This window comes from Oryctolagus cuniculus, chromosome 11 (genome assembly GCF_964237555.1).
Source record: "Oryctolagus cuniculus chromosome 11, mOryCun1.1, whole genome shotgun sequence".
NCBI classification, from domain to species: domain Eukaryota; kingdom Metazoa; phylum Chordata; class Mammalia; order Lagomorpha; family Leporidae; genus Oryctolagus; species Oryctolagus cuniculus.
Genome location: NC_091442.1, coordinates 85,384,964 through 85,407,294, shown reverse-complemented (window position 1 = coordinate 85,407,294; position 22,331 = coordinate 85,384,964). Strand labels below are relative to the sequence as shown.

Genomic DNA, 22,331 nt, shown 5'->3' with positions numbered 1-22,331 from the left:
TGAGGCTGGCATCCAAAAGGTCTCTGTCTCTGCTCCTTGTCCCACAAGTGATTGGGTTTCTGTGGTGGTTTTGATAACAATTAAGAATGGGTTTGGGAGAACTGCATAAAGCCTGGACCTTCGCTTATTTCTAATGAGTCCAGAATTATTGAACTATTCCGTCTCCTATTAGCCTTTGGATCTTCCTTTCTGCACTGAAGGGCTTCTTCAGTTCTAGGGAGAGAGTACAATCACGTGCTGTTAAAACAAACAACCCCCAGAGAACCATACTGGCTGAAACAGAGTGAAAAAGATGTTGGGGAAGATGAATGCTTGGCTTTATTGAAATTTCAATTCCTAAGTACAAGTGAGTTTGCTTTTAAATTTTAATTCCTTTTAAATTTAACTTGCAGATTTCATACCTTTAATTCTTTGGAAATTTGTTTACAAGGAAAGACAATATTTGAGTTCTGAGTTTGTGTCTTTAGACTATAATTTTCAGCAGGATTTAATCTCTGCAATTTAACTTTCCCCAGGAAATTCATAATAGGAGAGGTTTATATTGAATTCAGGTCATCTCGGTATTGTCAGCAATTTTATTGTATGCTGTCTTTTTATTGCATTGTTGGATTTTTGATTCGTTGATTGGAAAGCATAGTTTAACATAACGTGGGACAAACTATTGAGCTAAGAATTCATTTCCTTTCATAGAGAAGGAATGTCCTTAGTTACTGAATTAATCTATTGTTCTGACAGATCTCATAAGTTCAAAGGGCCAAATGTACCCTGGCTGCAGGCACTCCTGCCTCACTCTCAATGGTGCAGTGGTGTCCTTACAACTGATGGGTGACAACAGTCACTTGAACTTCAAAACAGCCTTTGTTTTTATCAGTTCCTCCCCTGGAAATAGCCACACACCTTCAAGATGTGATTCATCACAGACTCAAGCCTCAGTACTTACTCTGTACTCACTCCTTAAATACACTGTACTTACTCCTCGCCTCATACATCCATCTATGAGGAGGCACATCCATTTCTGCAACACGTGCAGCAAGAACACTTCAGACTGTTGGTCACTCTTCCACAATAGGGTGGACTGACTTGGCAAACTGGATAATTTGAGAACAGGATCTATAGCTCATGTTCTTCTTGAATCTCTTCTCTTCTTGAATTTTTTTTAATGTAAAGAGAACAATTTCATGCATTTCATAGATAAAATTCTAAGCAGATAACCATACTTCTCTCCCTCCCTTTCTCCATCAATCCCCCTTCTTCCTTCCTTTTCTTATTTTTTACAGTAGCATAATTTATAGTCACAGGTTTAATGCACCACTAACTACAATATTCAACAACAACAACAACAAAAAAAAGAGGAAGACCACTGTTCCACAGGAATATAGACAAGGGCTATAAACAATAATCAAATCATAAGGTATCAGCTTCACTCTTAGACATTTTTAAATCTCATCTTAGGAGCTCAGTGTTCATATATCTTCTCCTGCACAGGTTAAGTTTTTTGGAGTCAGTCCCTTACAACACCCACAAACCCTACACAGGTGCATTGCATTGTCCTAGAACTGCCAATGACCAAGTAGCTAAAATTTCAAACTGTGGTGTTCCAGGTATGGAAGAACACTGTTGCAACACACATCATATCCTGCAACGTCACATTTATCAGTAAGAAAAACTGGCTAGGTATTGAGCAGAAACAACATGGTATGACCACAACAGTTGTTAAACTAACAAAGTTTCTGTATATGCTTTATAAATAGTGTGTTGGTAACCACAGTGAGTTAGGATTGTCTTTAATAATATAAATAAAATTATAAGCTAAATAATTCAAACGATAGGTCATGCTGCTCTCCTAGTGGTATCTGAAAGTTTCTTGCTGCCAGTTCAGTTGAAGTCAGTACAGACATGGTAGCTGTGTTGCAAAGCTTTGTGAAGTACTCTATGGCGATCTCTGTTGCCTTCATGTTAGTGGCTACTGCTTCTAAGTAGTCTAATTTTTACTTGGGTTTTATTGTTAGTGTGTTGCAATTTGTGTATAAATTTAAAGTGTCTAGCATTTTGATATATTGGAATTCAACAATTTTTACTAAAATAACTTAAGTGAATACATGAATTTAAGAGACTCCACAAAGTTTAAATTTAATGTGAAATTTGCATTTTATAAATCTAAATTCTCTAAATCTATAAGAGAATCAAGGAGAAATGATATTAATATTAAATGACCACTGAAACTATAATCTAAATTAAAAATACAGATTGTCTGAACATTTATCAAAAGAACATACACAAATAGCCATTAAGTATAGGAAAAAAAGTTTACCATCTGTGGGGAGCAACTCGGACTAGACTAAGTTACTGGAATTAAGACTTATTCTATGCATCTGCTCTCCCACAATATGGCGCTGAGAAGGGAGAAACAGCTTCTACACAGCTGCCTCCAGTTCAACCAATAAACTGTAGGACCTGCTCCTGATTGGAGGAGAGCAGCGTACTCGGCGTGTGGGTAGCAGAGTTGGGATTGGTGGAAGAGGACTATAAAGGAGGAGAGAGACAACATGCACCAGGAACATCTATCTGAAGGAACACCTGTGCAGCCCCCGAGAGAGCCGGCCGGCGGTGTGCCGCTCCCCCGCGGAAGTGAGGAAGGTGGCAGGGGGAACCGCCCTTCCACGGAGGTGGAAGGGACGGTAGCCAACCCGGGAAGAACCAGGAGCAAACCCGGGGAGGGCCGAGCAGACAAAAGAACAGTGCAGGGTCCTGTGTCGTTCCTCCACGAAGACGGGGAGCGACAACCATCACTAATCATCAAGGAAATGCAGATCAATACCACAATGAGGTATCACCTCATCCCAGTTAGAATGTTTGTAATCAAATATCATATGTTTCTCTGATATATGGTAGTTAATATAAAATACAAAAAAACATATAGGAACAAAACAGAGATCTTGTGATTTGATTGTTGTTTTTAAGCTTTTTTTTTATACTCCTGTGGAATTGTGGTTTTTAGACTTTTTAATTTTTGAATATTACAGTTGTGCATTAAGCCTTTGATTATAAACTCAAATTATATATTTGCAAAAATTAAAGAAAAAGAAAGGAAGGAAGAGGAGGGATTGAAGGAGGGGACTGTGTGACAGAGGAGGAGGGAAGGCATTATGGTTATCGTCTTAGAACTGTGCCTATGAAATCTATTCTTTGTTAGTAAAAATCCTTAAAAAATGTAAAAACTGATAAACAGCAAGGATGTGGAGACAGGAAAATTTTTACACACTGTTGGTGAGAATGTAAATTAGTAAAGCCATTGTAGAAAATGGTATGGAAGTTCCTCAAAAATTTAAAATATAACTACCATATAACCCAGTAGTCCTTTTATTGGGCATATATCCCAAAGAAATGAAATTATATATTAAAGAGATAATTGTACATTCCTGTTTATTATAGCAACATTCATGATAAATAAGCTATGGCATCCATAGTGGTATCCATCAACAGCAGAAAGGATTTTTAAAATGTCACACACCAAATAGCATTTTCAGATTGATAATTAGGTCTCTTAGTAGCTCACATTGTGGATTATATTTCAACATGAATTTTGGTGGAACCATTCATACTATTGCACCTTTGCAGTTGAGTTGACAGATACTTCACTTCCAGCATCCCTCAAATTTAGCACTCACGAGCAATTCCTAAATCTCCCACGCTGGAGGCAGTGTTTTGAATTTTTTTCCTCTGGAAGTTGAGGATGTAAAGAAGTGAGAATTGCACAGGATGAGCTCTGTCCTGATGGCACCAGTGGCGGAAACCCCATCCAACTCTCAGAAACAGTGGTGGCAGAAGTTCTGTAAGGAGCAGCGGAGTGCAGCTCTTGTGTTGTCACTGTGAGCAGCACGGTAAAACGTGGCACTGTACCCAGTTAAAGGGTGGAGGCTCATGGCTTCCTCATGAGGCTAATACTGCGCTACACTGTTGGTCCTGGGTTTGGAATCTGGTTTTCAGTTTTCCTGGTGAATGTGTGAAACACTCAATACCCTTTATTGAATTTGTTTTCTGATCAAATTACCTAGTGTTCCTATTCTTTTCAAAATGCTTACACTAACCTAACAATTTGATCACATTTTCCACTCTCCAGCTTCCAAATCTGGTGTTTTTTTTTTTGTTTTTTTTGTTTTGTTTTTTTTTTTTTTTTGGTGCTGTTCTTGTTTTGGCCTGGTATGCACGCTTCATCAAACCTACCTGTTAAAGATGTCTTTCACCATAATATCTCTCATTTCCTCAAAAAGTGAGCTTTGCTTTTCTACACTGGCCCCTCTTCTTTTTATAAAAATGTTTTGTACTCACCACACTTTACCTTAAAATAGAATTACGTGTTGTGTATTATATTATCCTTAGAATCTATTACCTAATGTCAAATGTCTTTAAGGGCATTGTAGTGAGTTCAATGGAACTGCCTAGAGATAAGTCCATGTGCTAATCCTTGAAAACAATGAATGTGAACTTATTTGGGGGGGAAAAAGTTTATGAGGTAATTATGTTGAGTATCTCATGACACTGTACCCCATTTAATTTGCCCCTGCATTGAATTACTCTCTCATCCTGAGACCGGAACTTGGAGTAAACAAGCATGGGACTCCCATTCCCATCCCCCACAGCACCAGCACCCCCAACCAGGAGGTCGTACATGCAGTGAACACAAAGCCTTCACCCCACAACTGGAACTGGAAGATCCCCTGCCTTTACTCCTTCAGGGAACCCCAGAATTGAGTCCCCGACTGCCTTTCTGTGTCTTGGTTGGGGGCTATATAACAACTCCAACTGGTTTGGGGGTTGTTCATGACAAAAGCTTGCAGCTGTACCTTGTCTTTTATAGCTTGGGAGACTCTAAAATATGTGTTGGGTTCCTAACACCGTTTCCATTGTGCTGCTGCCATGTCCCCAATCCCCCAACTCCAGTGCTGCAATGTGAACCTCTCAGCATCCTTCAGTGCTCCACGAAGTAAGGTCCAGCTGTGTCCTCAATAATCCTAAGACTTGTCAAGCTTCCCTTTTTGAGATGGGCAATTGCTCTTACACTGTTGCACATTCTACCTCACTCTGACTAATGAATAAACACAGTACTATGAGCACTCCAAGTATCTTAGGTTTTTGAGATTATCAAAACCTCTTATCATTCAAAAAATCCTGGCTTATATAATAGGAAGACTTGCTTTTAACACTATTGGCTTATATCACAGATTTCTTAAGAAGTCTAATTTGAATCAGGGAGATAAACAATACTTTTTTCTCTGTGGTAGTTTTTTTTGGCCCTGAAGCATTCATAGGCCAAGCTATTGGGCTGCCTGGATGGTGGGAGAAGGCTAATTGATATAAGCACTCATAAGGAAAAAAACTAAAGTTAGCTTATATTAAAATATTAACCACAGTACTTTGTAGAAAGATCATAGAAAGAAGGCTATGTGAATGACTTCTCTCTTTAACGTATTTTTATTTTTCAACTATGTATAAAATTATTCTGGAAATCAACCCCTAGTAAGACTGCTCTTACAAATCACTGAAATGCAACAAGAACTAGCTTATTTACAAAAAAGAGAAGAAGGGAGGGGACAATGGAGAAAGAGAGACAAAGACAGATTAATTATAAAGTCACTTTCCTATCTCGGTTTATCCAAGGACAAAAATGGTCTTCAGAGGTGACTGAAACCAGACATGTTCATACCATCAGATTACCGGTATGCCAGAAGCCTACCAGCTCAGCAGTGTCAATTGTTAAATTCAGAAATCTGTGAGCTTGTTACCAAACACGTTTTATATTTTACTATTAGCTATGCTCTTAATATGATTTACCACATTTATTATATTTTTGCATAGGCAATACTGTATAATGGTGTGCTACTGGGAACTCTTTCCCACCTCTGTGCAGGGACATCATATTTTTTTTTTTTTTTTTGACAGGCAGAGTGGACAGTGAGAGAGAGACAGAGAGAGAAAGGTCTTCCTTTGCCGCTGGTTCACCCTCCAATGGCCGCCGCTGCAGCCGGCGCACCGCGCTGATCCTGGCAGGAGCCAGGAGCCAGGTGCTTTTCCTGGTCTCCCCTGGGGTGCAGGGCCCAAGCACCTGGGCCATCCTCCACTGCACTCCCTGGCCATAGCAGAGAGCTGGCCTGGAAGAGGGGCAACCGGGACAGAATCCGGCGCCCCAACCGGGACTAGAACCCGGTGTGCCGGCGCCGCAAGGTGGAGGATTAGCCTAGTGAGCCACGGCGCCGGCTGGGACATCATATTAACTGTTAGATATGGTAGAAGAATTGATACCCTCAACACTGGCAAATGCTACCATCAGGCTGTTATGAAAATCTGGTCCTTGTCAATGGTGTGGAATCAGAATAATGGACAACTTTGGAGAATAAAGGACAGAGAAAGTGTAACAATCTACCAGTGCACGAGGAGGACAGAGAATAGTGTCTGAAGAACTGCCGGCCTCCTGATGGAGGGAGGTTCAGGGTTTTTAAGGAGTTCGGAAGGCAAAGCTGTACTTGGGAAGGCAGGACTGACGGATTGTCAGGAACAGGAGTAAACAGCTAGTCACAAAAACTGGCTGTGGGTCTGATAACAGGGTGTTTCATAAATCATGAATGGCAGCGCAGTTTCTGGAGAAACTTGCTGAAGGGGAACTGATGGCTTGATCTGTTTTTTTTTTTTTAAATGATTATTTTATTTTAAATTTAATTAGCTTCTAACAGATTCAATGTGATTTGCAGATACAGTTCTAAGAACATTATAATATTCCCTTTCTCCCGACCTTTTTCCTTCTCCCTTTCTAATTTTTGAGATAATATATTTTAAATGTTTAATACTTCAAATAAGTTTAACCAAATATAAAAAGCACCACATATACTTGATAAATAAATAAAAATAAATAAATAAGCATCAAATATGCTTAATACTTCACCAAATAAGAAGTTTAACAAGTAAAAAGCAAAAAATCCTAGTTAGGTGGGCATATAGGCAGTGAGTAGAACACCACAGGGTGTTTTGTACGGGCAAGTAGCTACAAAACGTTATCGAGGTTTTTTGATAAGAGGATCTAGTGTTCCCTGCGCATGGACCTAGTGGCGGTGATGTGACTGAATTCACCAACAAGGTAGGAATCGTAGGTGAACACCAGACCCACTATGGCATCCCCCTCTGGAAAATGGTGAAAAACTCGAAATCAGCCAGCACACCAAGTACCCTTGCTCCTGCTGTGGTAAAACCAAGAGGAAGAGATGAGGTATAGGAACCTGGAGCTGTGGCTTCTGCATGGCAACGGTAGCTGGTGGTGCCTGAACACGCAGCACTCCCGCCGTCACAGTACCGTCTGCAGTCAGAAGACTGAAGGAACTGACAGACCAGTGCAGGCGCCGTCATCTGAGACATCCCCGGCCTAGAATGGGCTAATTTATGTAACAAAATTGCTTGGGTTTATCGTGTTAATTAGATAGTATTTGCATTGTGTTGATGCTGAAATGGGTTATCATAATCCAATCTTTTCAGTAGTCAGCTGATAGGCTAATGGCATAAGACCATAAAAGCCTTATTAGGTTAGATGTTTGTCTTAGGCTTTATCGTTCTATTCCTGCCACTTGGTCTTTTTTGAGATATATTGGCATAGATTATATCTAAAGTTTGGTTTTAAAATCAGTAATATATAATTTAACTCTTCTAAAGGTGTAAGATATAAACTGCTGAAATCTTTACTTGATATATACTAAACTGATCTTCTGTATATAAAGATGATTGAAAATGAATTTTTTTTTTTGACAGGCAGAGTGGACAGTGAGAGAGACAGAAAGGTCTTCCTTTGCCTTTGGTTCACCCTCCAATGGCCGCCGCGGCCTGCGCGCTGCAGCCGACGCACCGCGCTGATCCAATGGCAGGGCCCAAGGACTTAGGCCATCCTCCACTGCACTCCCTGGCCACAGCAGAGAGCTGGCCTGGAAGAGGGGCAACCGGGACAGAATCCAGCACTCCGACCAGGACTAGAACCCGGTGTGCCAGCGCCGCAAGGCGGAGGATTAGCCTAGTGAGCCAAGGCGCCAGCTGAAAATGAATATTGATGTGAATGGGATGGGAGAGGGAGCAGGAGATGGGAGGGTTGCAGGTGGGAGGGAAGTTATGGGGGGGAGGGGAAGCCACTGTAATCCAAAAGTTGTACTTTGGAAATTTATATTTATTAAATAAAAGTTAAAAGAATATATACTAAGCATATAAATATATTATTTCCCCTAAAAAAGAAAAGAAAATGCCAGTTTTTCATTAACCATAATGAGGACTATTCACCCCAAAATCTATGAATCTGTGGAAGGTTTACTGTGCATTTACTAACCCATATCCCATTATACCCTGTAACAAGACCTATTTCTTTTAAGCTGCAGAAGTGATTAAAAATTTTTCAGCTTACCACTGTTAAGGACTCTCTATATTCCTCCTTTTGCCCCTTTTTTTAAGATTTACTTTATTTATTTGAGAGACAGAGTTACAGAGAGAGGCAGAGACAGAGAGATAGAGAGAGGGGTCTTCCATCCCAAATGGCCACCATGGGCGTAGCTGAGCCAATCCAAAGCCAGGAGCTTCTTCTGGGTCTCCCACGTGGGTGCAGGAGCCCAGGCTAAGTACATGGCCATCTTTCACTGCTTTCCCAAGGCCATAGCAAAGAGCTGGCTTAGAAGAGCAGTCAGGACTTGAACCGGTGCCCAAATGGGATCCCAGTGCTGCAAGCTAGGGCTTTAACACACTGTGCCACAGTGCTGGACTCCTTTTACCTTTTTATGCCTGTACCTCATTATAGTTCCTAACACCTAGCTGTTGATGTTTTTACTCACAAGTCAATAAAAATGGACACTAAGAAGTTTTAGGATTTGCAGTTTACAATAAAGACACCTGAAGACAATAGTACAACAATACTGCTTGTGCTTAACAAGATTATGGAGTGAGAAAAGAGGAAATTCCTGGAATAGGGATGCTTCCTAGATAATCCCCAAATTACCCATTATATGCTATAGTCACATACCCGGTCTTAAATTTTCTTTTGAAAAAGTCTCCCAAGAAAAATCTTGGAATATCTCCAATCAGTTGCTCCCTCTCTAGCTTCTTCCTACTGTTCTTGATACAAGTCAAGGGCTTTTTTTTTTTCTTCCTTTCTTTTTTTTTTTGCTAGACACAAATTGCTAGCATCATGCTTTCCTCTGAAATGGGATTTTAACACAAATTTAAGTGCACAAGTTGTCTTTCAACCTTCCCATAACAGGTCAGTACAACAGAAGACTCTTTTTGAAAGTAAGTTAAACTCTTGCTAACCCCAGAAAGTTCAAAGAAACTATTTTCCTAAACTCTCATAACTCTACTTAATTTTTTAAAAACTGTATTATATAAAACATAAATGGTTCTTTTTCAAAATTATTTCAAAGACTAGAGACTCTCCTGAGCTTTCTTTTTCGCCAAGATGATAGTAAAATGCTTACTCTATGTAATGATGCAACGAAGTCCCTCTACAAAAGTGATGGATTATTCCAATTACATGAAAACCTGGAAATACTCTCTTTGCTTGATATGGGAAAAGCAACCCCTACAAGAATTCCTTGTTGGATTCTGTCATATGAGAAGGAAATCCCAGAGCTTACATTTTTCTCCTTTTTAAATTTTTAAGAATCAGCTGCCTCTCTTAGAAATCCTTTGGCAATTGATGATTCAAAATAAATATTGCTCTTCTGATTGACTTTCATCCTAAAGCCACTTCCTGTTAAGAGTTTTTAAAAACAGATCTATAAATGAAATACCTGCTAAAAATTCACAGAAGTTTACAGTTAAAGCTAAAGGGTTTTCTGATTGTGCTTCTAATAATTCTCCATATACTTGATTTTAAAATCAAAGAAACTATGAAAAAATTGAGAATAGACCATTTTATGAGTATAAAAATTTTCATTTTAATTTCCAAAATAAAATTCCTTGCATTTCTGTCAATATGGTCCTAGATCGTGTCTAATATCTACATTATCAGGTACTACATAGTCAGATAATTAGGCCACAGTTCTTTCCCCTATTGCCTTCCAAATATTTCTGCACAGTTAATTTATCTGAAAGAGCAGATTTATGGTTTCTAAGAGAACTATAATTAAACCCAGGACAGAGAATGTGCATTTCTGGTGCCATAAATCATGGTGCTGTAGGGGACTTATTTTTTGGTAGAGTAAGTGAATGAATCAAATTCAAATACCCTTCTTGAGATTGCTTTACACTTACATTACCATGTATTTGTAACCTTTGAGCATATTTGTTTCCATGGTAGTTTAAATTCAGTTTATCTTCACATGAAGAAAAATATGGACAACATGGAATAACTAAATTTGGTTTGTCATGTTGTGTTATTTAATGTGTATTTTCTCAAATACTTCTTTAAAGTTGATAGTCAGACCACGGGCTTAATTAAATGTGTTACAAAAATTTTTCTTTTTGAAAAATATGTCATGGACTGTGCTGTATACTACTGTTGCATAACACTAGGAGAGGCATCAAGTCTGCTTGCTCTATTTTTAGACAAGTGAAGATTAATCAGTGAATTCAAGGAATGTCAGTCAAATCTACTTATCATAATGTTTCCCAGCAACATTTTACCTAATAATTTTAGAACTCACAAATGATATTTGGCAAGACCTTTATTTCACTAGTTATAACAGTACGCTGTCTTTCCTAAGTTTACTGTGTCCTCTGAATTACTGTTCTACCATGAAGAATTTTCCCACATTAACTATTTTGTTACCCTGACATACAGTTTGCATATAGCAGATGGGGGTGGAGGGATATGTAAAAGCAGTTTGGATTTTAAAAAATAGGGCAAACTGGATGTGGTTCATTAATTGTGACATCTACTAACATGAGCTCTTAATAGGGGAAATGGCAAGAACAGTAGATAAGAATTTGTTTTATTACTACCTCACACAATTTGTTTTATAAATTTAAAATTAATTTTTAAAGAAAGAGGACAAAAAACAAAGGGTGAATTTTTGATTTATGTCCTTTATTAATTTTCAGAATAAATAGTTGGTGTCCTAGCAAATCAATGAGGCTTTTTTGTTCAGTTCCATGAGAAATTCATGGATTTTTATGTATTTAATCTGTTTTATACAGTGAAGTCACTGTTCTTTTTGGTTCTCAAGTTTTCTATTCAAACAGTGAGAACTACTGTACATTGTCTAAGGTATTTTGGCATGACCCCAACATTCTTTATTCCCTGTTAGATTCTGAATCAGGTTTAAAAGGATCCCAAGATCCTCTTAGTGGGAAATGATATTTAGAGACCAAAATCTGGACACTAGAGTGGCTCATGTATAGCAGGTTATTATTGTTGCTAGGTTTATTCAATACAGATAGTAAGGAAATCAGCTGTTTCCATTATTGATATGATAAAATCACATGATTTTTACTTAATCTTACTGATTTTGTATTTCTCGTATTTTACAAATCTTCTTGAAGACACTAACACAATTGTTTTTTGCTTTATCTGCTGATATATACTAATTTTAATATAACAATACAAATATCATAGCTGTAATAAATACATTTTCCCTCCCCTTTTCACACTTTAAGTAACAAAAGCTAACTACTAATCTTGCAACTCATCAGAATATTTGTTCAAATAGGTGAATAATGCTTGCCTAAGAGGTTCAGGAGTCAACGGCAAGGAAATGGCCAGAACGGCAGATCTCATACATTAGATAAGGAAGAAATGTACAACTGGCAGCTACAGCCATGCTTCCTATCACAGAAATCACCACCTAATATTGTTGCCAGGCTGACCATCAGAATGGGCCTTGGAAACCTGCATAACAATCCATCAGCTAGAGTCATTATCTTCCCCAACCTCCCTCAACTACCTTGTCTTCTCTAAAAGTCTTCCTGCTACCTTGCAATTTGGGAAGAACACACTTGGGACTAAAGAAGTCCACATTCCCATAGGATGGTAAATAAACCTGTTTGCATCAACTCTAGTCTCTGGTCCAAAAGAGAGCAGCCCAAACCTAATTTTAACTGGTAAAAATATTATTTAAAAATACCATTAATATGAAATATTTAATGATTTTTTTGTTCCAAGGATAAATTCTGCTAGGAATGAACAAATTACTACATTTAAACATCATTTGAAAAAATTATTCTCAATGATCATTCCTTTCTTATTTTGGGGTGGTCAATACTGCAAACCCCCACTTTGTAAATTGAAGTTAAGATTATTTCTTACGGGGGCCGGCGCTATGGCGCAGTGGGTTACCACTGTGGCCTGAGCGCCGGCATCCTATATGGGCATCAATTCGAGACCCGGCTGCTCCACTTCCCATCCAGCTCTCTGCTATGGCCTGGGAAAGCAGTGGAAGATGGCCCAAGTCCTTAGGCCCGTGCACCCATGTGGGAGACCTGGAAGAAGCTCCTGGCTTTGGATCACCATAGCTCTGGCTATTGTGCCCAATTGGGGAGTGAACCATCAGATGGAAGACACCTCTCTCTCTCTCTCTGCCTCTCCTCTGTCTGTGTAACTCTGACTTTCAAATAAATAAATAAATTTTTGAAAAAAAAAGACTATTTCTTACTTTTCTCTCATTTCTTCAAATATTTATCTCAGCTGAAATTCTAACAGCTATACTTTCAAATTTTCAAGTGATTAGTATGTATAATTACCTCTACAAATATAAATACTACAAATATAAATCATTTTTTCTGTGTCCACAGGTTGACTGACTTTAAATGTTGGAAATCACCAACATTTACATTGTGATAGTTGTGGTAAATATTGTTTGTATCTGGGCCAAATTTTTGTCTTTTCTTTAAAAAAATTTATTAATTTGAAAGGCAAAGTGAGAGAGAGAGAGAAAAAAAAATCTTCCATCTTCTGGTTTACTCCCCAAATGGCCTCAAAACCCAGGGTTGGGCCAGGCCAAAGCCGAGAGCTTCTCCCAGGTCTCCCAAATGGGTGTAAGATCCCAAGCACTTGGACCATCTTCTGCTACTTTCCCAGGCACATTAGCATGGAGCTGGATTGGAAGTGGAGCAGCCAGGACTTGAACCAGGGCCCATATGGGATTGGCATCGCAGGTGGCAGCTTAACCCATTATGCCACAACATGGCACAAAATTTGCAGTTTTAATATTGCAACTTCCCTCGGCTGATCAAAGTGGTATTTTTCTAGAGTGAAAAGAGAATTTTGTTTCTTTAGTTTCATGAAAATCACTAGGATTATTTCATAGTTAATTTGCTATATATTTTATCATAACTTTATCAAAGCAATTTTCTTGGTTTAATTTTTCCCCTGGAGTTTCTAATTGTCTTTCATTTTTCTTAAACAATAAGGCTTAATTATATATTAACTCATTTTTAAATATTTCAAATTTATTATTTTCATGAGCAACTTTCATACAGAGACTCCCATTTTCTTTTTTTTAAGGATTTTTTAAAACTTTTATTTAATAAATATAAATTTCCAAAGTACAGCTTTTGGATTACAGTGGCTTTTTCCCCCTATAACCTCCCTCCCACCTGCAACCCTCCCATCTCCCGCTCCTTCTCCCATCCCATTCTCCATCAGGATTCATTTTCAATTATCTTTATATACAGAAGATCAATTTAGTGTATACTAAGTAAAAATTTCAACAGTTTGCACCTACACAGACACACAAAGTGTAAAGTACTGTTTGAGTACTAGTTATAGCATTAATTCACATAGTACAACACATTAACCCCATTCTCTGCTGTAGTATGCAAGTTGCTCTCCAACTTTGTCCATACCTGTCATTCTCCTCTGCACTGATCCTCAATTTTGCTTCCCTAATTCCGGCATCTTGCATTTATTCTATTTCTGGGCTAAAGTAAGGGAATATTTAGAGTGTATACTGAATATAGATTAAGTACTCCTTCCCATCTATGCAGCTACCTGCTCTCCCTGTGTGCCTCAGTCATTGACCTTACTTCTTTTTTTTTTTTTTTTTTTTTTTTTTTTTTTTTTTGACAGGCAGAGTGGACAGTGAGAGAGAGAGACAGAGAGAAAGGTCTTCCTTTGCCGTTGGTTCACCCTCCAATGGACACCGCGGCCGGCCGGTGCACCGCGCTGATCCGATGGCAGGAGCCAGGAGCCAGGTGCTTTTCCTGGTCTCCCATGGGGTGCAGGGCCCAAGCACCTGGGCCATCCTCCACTGCACTCCCTGGCCACAGCAGAGGGCTGGCCTGGAAGAGGGGCAACCGGGACAGAATCCGGCGCCCCGACCGGGACTAGGACCTGGTGTGCCGGCGCCGCTAGGCGGAGGATTAGCCTAGTGAGCCGCGGCGCCGGCCGACCTTACTTCTTATAGCTAGCAACCATAGCAATGGCTCAGACCATCCCCACAGCCAGAGTCAGGTTTCAGCTGCAGTTGCTATGACAACTACAATTTGAGGGGGCCAAGCATGGTACCAGGCAACAAGAACCTGACCAAGTGCAAGTACCACGGTTGTACTGGACCTCCAGGATATCCAGAACCTGCCCAGAGGTGCAAAGTAGAAGGGCTGTGATACAGGATGGCCTTGAACAATGGAACAACTGGGCCAGGAAGAAACTATCAGACTAATTTTTCTCTTATGCCCCCGAATGGACTTAGCAGTTCTCTGAAGACCTCCTTGAAGCCAAGAAACCAGTCGTATAGGCTCAAAAGTAGAAAATTGATTGTAAAATTACGAGACTCCAGAAGGAAACTAGGCAAACCTCTGCAATTAGTTTGCCATTCTAAACAGCATGTTGATGTCACAACTCCAGAAGACACGAGTATCTCACTGGACAAGGATTAAAACAAATGTATTCATTTGGGCCAGGGCAAGAGTAACTTTCACTCACTCATTTATTCAAAAATACATATTTGTGATGGGATTAAAAAGTTAAAGATACATTCTTTTGGGGCAGACATTCGGCCTAATGGTTAAGATGCTCAAATCCCACACTGGGGCCGGCGCCGCGGCTCACTAGGCTAATCCTCCACCTGCGGCGCCCACACACCGGGTTCTAGTCCCGGTCAGGGCGCCGGATTCTGTCCCGGTTGCCCCTCTTCCAGGCCAGCTCTCTGCTGTGGCCAGGGAGTGCAGTGGAGGATGGCCCAAGTACTTGGGCCCCGCACCCCATGGGAGACCAGGATAAGTACCTGGCTCCTGCCTTCAGATCAGCACGGTGTGCCGGCCGTGGCGGCCATTGGAGGGTGAACCAACGGTAAAGGAAGACCTTTCTCTCTGTCTCTCTCACTGTCCACTCTGCCTGTCAAAAAAAAAAAAAATGTATTCTCACCCCTGAAGAGATTATTTCTGATGAAAATACATATATTTTTGACTATGCTGGTAATTTCTGTTATGATATACATTTATTGCACTTTAATTTTTGCCAAAACTCTTCCCAGAGCCTTTGTTCTATTCTTGTTTAAGAGCTAAGAGCTGCATACCCCACAAGCTGACCTTTAAAGCTGGGAACAAAGTCATCATCTCCTTTTCTTTAGCTCGCTGTGTTGTTTAAACTTCTCTCTCTCTCTCTCTGCCATGGCTGAGAAATGGTTGTTCATAACAAAGGCTGGAAATGACGCCAAAGGGAAAGTAACATTTTTCAGTTGATCTTTTCTCTCAGTTTATTAACCTATCGCAATCATTTTCTCATGTAATTCTTGAAACTCAGGAGGTAAACAGAGCGGGTGTTGTTTCTCTTCATCATGCAGAAGAGGAAATTGAGGCCCACAGAAAACAACTTTCTGGCTCAGGGGTACTACAGGCAAAATCAGGCAAGAGTCCCAGTTGCATTTCGTGGACCATTATTTTTTTCCAGTGACATTTTAATAGAGCTACAATGCCCAAGCAAGAGATAGAAACACAAGACAGTAATCTCATTGTGCCTCTGTGCTCGACTGTGCCTGTGGTCTCAGCTTTGCTCTGTTCCATAAAAATATCAGGCCGGCGCCGCGGCTCACTAGGCTAATCCTCCGCCTTGCGGCGCCGGCACACCGGGTTCTAGTCCCGGTCGGGGCGCCGGATTCTGTCCCGGTTGCCCCTCTTCCAGGCCAGCTCTCTGCTGTGGCCAGGGAGTGCAGTGGAGGATGGCCCAAGTGCTTGGTCCCTGCACCCCATGGGAGACCAGGAGAAGCACCTGGCTCCTGCCTTTGGATCAGCGCGGTGTGCAGGCAGCAGTGCGCCAGCCGTGGCGGCCATTGGAGGGTGAACCAACAGCAAAGGAAGACCTTTCTCTCTGTCTCTCACTGTCCACTCTGCCTGTCAAAAAAAAAAATATATATCAGCTTCAAAATGTCCTGAATGAAAGGGAGAGTGAAAAAGCTAGACTCAGAAGCAGGAATGAGGTAGCTCCTGGGATCCAGCGGCTCAGTCATCTTACAGCTGCTATTCTGACCACTTTCTACCCCATCTAGCAGTCCTCACCTTGGCTCCCGCGTTCTCTGCTTTGGGCTGTGTAGGTCACCTGTTGGGCTGTTGCCATGTGTTGCCAGATCTCTTCCCATTCATTAGAGCCCACAGATTGTTGTCTCACCCCTCACCCCGCATAGAGTAGATATTTAATGAAAAGGTATTGGGTCAGCCCACAAATGAGTAGAAGTATATTCCTCAAACCACTTCAGATTTGTTTATGAAATGTGAGTTCTGCCATTTCTTTTTCCCCCTTGACTGCTTCTTTAATGTCTTAGCTCTTGTCCTGATGCGTTTGGATTCCTAGAAGCAGAGCAGCAGTTGGGGGATTTGGGGTTATAAGCAAAAGAAATAGATTCTACTGTGCTAAGCAAAAAGATTTTTTAAAATAACACAATAAATGTGAATAAAGAGACAATTCCAAAACAGAAGGGAAAGGGAAAGAACCAGTTTCCCTAGGGACAGGAACGAGGAGCTCCAGGGCGCCAGAGCATCGAGTTTAACAGGCAGGCTTGTCGGCGTGCTACTGCCACCAGTATTCAGCCTCATCGCTTGTCTCGTCCTAAGTCATTGGGTTCCCCATTCAACGTGCCAGAGAGCAAATCTAGCATTTGTTCTCATACTCAAACTCTAGCTGGAGTAATAGTCCTCCACTCTAAAGAATTCCCCAAGAAACATTTAGAGCACTATGCTAAAAATAACAGGAAATGGATTGCTATCACCCAAATTATGGGAAATATGGGCAAGATAAATTAACTGGAATTAGGAAATCTGGATTCAAATTTCAGTGCTTCTATTATTTAACTATATGACCTCAACATGCTATTTGATATTTCCAGTTTGATTTCCTCAACTAGAAAATAAGAAGGGGGCTGATGCTATGACATAGGAGGTAAAGCCGCTGCCTGCAGTGCCAGCATCCCATATGGCACTGGTTCAAGACCCACCTGCTCCACTTCAATCCAGCTCCCTGCTAATGTACCTGAGAAGGCAGTGGAAGGTGGTCCAAATCCTTGGGCACCTGCACCCACATGAGAGACACCAAAGATTCTTCTGGCTTCTGGCTTTATTGTGGCCATTTGGGGAGTGCACTAGCTGATGGAAGATCTCTCTCTCTTCCTCTGCCCCCTCCCTCTAGAGTGTGTATGTGTGTGTGTGTGTATGTGTGTAACTCTGCCATCCAAATAAAATATTTAAAAATTCAAAAAAAATTTAGAAAGTGGCAGTGGAAGATAACTAATGCTTTGATTGCTTTTGTTTGTTGCAAAATGTTGTTCTAACTTCAGGGTGTTCTCCCCAAAAAAAGTCAAGTCCATGCCCAGAAACAGATGTACATCTTAGTGGTCTGATAGACCTGAATCATTTCCTCTGTTTCTATTTGGAACCCTCTTTTCTGGATTAATAGACATCATGTCAACTCATTTGCAATGTTCTTTTTTCTCATCCCAGCTCACCATTCTGTGCTGACCCCAACATATTTCCTTAGTTCTGGCCTTTCTTTTTCTCTAAATTTTTTTTAAACTTTTATTTAATGAATATAAATTTCCAAAGTACAGCTTATGGATTACAATGGCTTCCCCCCCATAACGTCCCTCCCACCCGCAACCCTCCCCTTTCCCACTCCCTCTCCCCTTCCATTCACATCAAGATTCATTTTCGTTTCTCTTTATATACAGAAGATCAGTTTAGCATACATTAAGTAAAGATTTCAACAGTTTGCTCCCACACAGAAACATAAAGTGAAAAATACTGTTTGAGTACTAGTTATAGCATTGAATCTCAATGTACGGCACACTAAGGACAGAGATCCTACATGAGGAGTAAGTGCACAGTGACTCCTGTTGTTGACTTAACAATTTGACACTCTTGTTTATGGCATCAGTAATCAACCTAGGCTCTTGTCATGAGCTGCCAAGGCTATGGAAGCCCCCTGGGTTCACTGACTCTGATCATTTTTAGACAAGGCCATGGTCAAAGTGGAAGTTCTCTCCTCCCTTCAGAGAAAGGTACCTCCTTCTTTGAAGACCTGTTCTTTCCACTGGGATCTCACTCACAGAGATCTTTCATTTAGGTTTTTTTTTTTTTTCCCCAGAGTGTCTTGGCTTTCCATGTCTGAAATACTCTCATGGGCTTTTCAGCCGGATCCGCATGACTTAAGGGCCGATTCTGAGGCCAGAGTGCTGTTTAGGACATCTGCCATTCTATGGGTCTGCTGTGTATCTCACTTCCCATGTTGGATCGTTCTCTCCCTTTTTTATTCTATCAGCTAGTATTTGCAGACACTAGTCTTGTTTATGTGAACCCTTTGGTTCTTAGTCCTATCATTATGATCAATTGTGAACAGAAATTGATCACTGGGACTAGTGAGATGGCATTGGTACAGGCCACCTTGATGGGATTGAATTGGAATCCCCTGGTATGTTTCTAACTCTACCGTTTGAGGTAAGTCAGCTGAAGCATGTCCCGAATTGCACATCTCTTCCCCCTCTTATTCCCACTCTTATATTTAACAGTGATCACTTTTCAGTTAAGTTTCAGCACTTAAGAAGAATTGTGTATTGATTACAATATTCGTCCAAAAGTATTAAGTAGAACAAACAAAATACTAAGAGGGATAACATATCAAGTTGCTCATCAACAGTCAGGGTGAGGGCTGATCTAAATTTTTTAAAGATTTATTTATTTATTTGAAAGGCAGTGTTACAGAGAGGCAGAGAAAGAGAGAGAGAGAGGGAGAGAGAGAGAGAGAAAGAGAGAGAAAGAAAGCAAGACAGATAGATTTTCCATTCTCTGGTGCTCTCCCCAAATGGCCTCAATGGCCCCAGGCATGGTCAGGCTGAAGCCAAGAGCTTCCTCTGGGTCTCTCACTTGGGTAGCACAGGCCCAAGCACTTGGGCCATCCTCTGCTGCTTTCCCAGGCACATTAGCAGGGAGCTGGACAAGAAGTGAGGCAACCAGGGGACTTGAACTGGAGCCAGTATGTCATAGCACCAAGCCCTGTCCTGGTCTGTTTAATTCATTTCTTCTGATGTTTGTGTGTGTGTGTGTGTGTGCATGTGTGTATGTGTGTGTGTGTATCTGGATGCTTCCCTGTAAGCATTTTTAATCTAAAATCAGGAATAAAGGTGCTCTATGTTCTTATTATTATTATTTCTCTACTTGTCTTCCTAGATTTTCATTAAAACTCCCTCATTAAGAAAATATCATTTCAGACTAACCAGATTTTAAGAAACTAGTATCATTTAAGATTAATCAGATTTGGGATGTGAATTTTGTCAGGACATGGCTGTGGTTGAATAATCTAAGGTAATTTGGGGATTGCTAATCATAGTAAATTCTTTCTTATAAGAAAATTTTAATCATTATATAATGGGACTTTTCTTTGTAAGTGTTTTAATTTTTCAGACTTGGTAATTTTCCAAGAAATGAAGAATTGTTTTAAGTTTTACCTATTCCTTGCCCCATCACTTTGATGTATTATTGTGGTTTGTTAGTAATATTAAAATCTTATTATTTCTTATTAGCATTTTATTATAATTAGTTGGACTATCAAGAATTGTCAACGCCTAGGAGATGAGCACTTGTGTCTACATAGTCAGCTGCACTCCTTTGTATGTTTGGTTAATTTATCATTTTAGGACACTCTGTTGAATTCTCCTTTTACTTGGTCATTGTGTGTGACCACTGAAGCTGATTAGCTGTAGACACACTTTGAATCTGATAAATTATATGTGCTGATTAGACTTCCATTTTTCGCTTCTGAATCTGAGATGAACTTGGTTAGCTTATGCACTCTGTGTTGATTAAAGAAAGTACATCCCATGGGGCCAGCGCTGTGGCGCAGTGGGTTAATGCCCTGGCCTGAAGTACCGGCATCCCATATGGGTGCTGGTTCGAGACCTGGCTGCTCCACTTCCTGCCCAGCTCTTAGCTATGGCCTGGGAAAACAGTAGGAGATGTCCCAAGTCCTTGGGCCCCTGCACCAACGTGGGAGACCCGGAAGAAGCTCCTGGCTCCTGGCTTTGGATCGTCACAGCTCTGGCCATTGCGGCCATTTGGGGGGTGAACCATCAGATGGAAGACACCTCTCTCTCTCTCTCTGCCTCTCCTCTGTCTGTGTAACTCTGACTTTCAAATAAACAAATAAATCTTTAAAAAAAAATAGAAAGTACATACCTAACTTTAACGACATATACTTAATTAATACTTTTATATATTAACATATATAAACAACTCTTTATATGTTCTATTCAATAAATTCTAAGTATATTCTATTATTTTTATTCTTCTTGTGTATTATGACACTTTTTGATATTAACATACAAAGTTTCTTATATTTTCTTGAGTATTATCAGGAACATAGAATTTCTTACATTGAATCTGCTTAGTTAAACAGTGTAACTGCCATAATAATTATCATCAATTTTAAAGATCAAATTATATACATGGGCTAATAAGGATTCCTATAATTTGTCTTTGTTTATTTCTGTAATTTTGTTGACATTAAAAATATCCTTGTGTTTAGTAACAACCACTTTCAAGTTCAGTTGATTCATTTATAAAAAAGAAATTGATGCTTGACATCCATACCAATTTTGTTTTCTACCCTGGAATTTGGACTTGTTACCTTTCAAGGAGTCCTCATTTTGTGATCTACAAACACACATTTATAATAGTTATAACATTGGAATGTGTATCAAGAATTTAGTTTTTCCTACTCATCATGACACATGGTTGCACCAATACGCACACACACACAACACATGAATATGGACAAATATATATGGTAAAGCATATACATAAGAAATTAGGGCTGGCACTGGGGCAAAGAGAGTTAAGCTACCGCCTATAATGCCGACATCCCATGTGGACACCAGTTCTAATTCTAGTTTTTTGACTTCCCATCCAAATCCCTGTTAAGACACTTAGGATAGCAGTAGAAGATGGTCCAAGTGCTTGGGCTCCTGTACCCCCATGGGAGACCTGGATAAAGCTCCTGACTCCTGGCTTCAGCCTGGCCCAGTTCTGGCTTTTGAGGCCATTTGGAGAGTGAGCCAGCCAATGGAAGCTCGCTCGCTCTCTCTCTCTCTCTCTTTCTCTCTCTCATTCTCTCTCTAACTCTGCCTTTCAAATAAAATCTTTTTAATAAATATTCGAAGAGAAATAATATACATAAAAGCATAAGCTCAAAAATGTAAATTTTTAAACATCCAGACATGGAAGACTCTAGGTAAAGTTGGTGACAAAGTTTGTTTTGTTTTATCCCATAAAACCAGGAACAGGAACTAGGATAGCAAAATGTTCCATTTGAAGAACATCTACCACTAAACTGACACTAGGTTAACTTGAAATATGAGGTGAGTACTAACCACTGCCACCAAGCAACGCCGCGTGGTTTCACAAATACTGTAAGACAAGGCAGAGGACAAAGAAGGTTCTGACGTTCTTGAAAGCCGCAGAATACTACATCACCAGTAAGTGCTCGCTGGTAAACTTATCAGGAAAACTTAAAGACAAGAATGGGACCTGGGTAGGAATTTTGTAGACCTTATTTCACAGTGAGAGCTAAAGAGTCGTGGTAATCTTAGAATTCAAGAATAAACCAGGAAGAACAAAAGAGGGAAGTAATAAACGGGTAATGCCTCCAAAGAAGTATGAAGTAAAAAGTAAAAAACAATGAAGGAATAAGATGTTAAAAGCATTTGAGAGACAGTGACAGTTCTAAATGCCAGGCAAAGAAGAATCAACATATTCATAAAAAGAGATCCTGGGAACAAAACCTAAAGCAATAGGTGAGAGCAATGCTGGAAAATACAAATCAAAATATTTTTTCTGAAACAAATGATGGCTTGAACCTACATGTTAAAAGGGTCACCGTATTCTCATTTATGAAACAGCTA

At 40.0% G+C, this 22,331-nt stretch overlaps 1 pseudogene; it reads left to right on the top strand.

Moving 5' to 3' along the window:
• LOC127490925 (large ribosomal subunit protein eL43-like) overlaps window positions 1-7,425 on the top strand; it is a 92,574-nt pseudogene extending 85,149 nt beyond the window's left edge.
• Window positions 7,426-22,331: the final 14,906 nt, after the last annotated feature.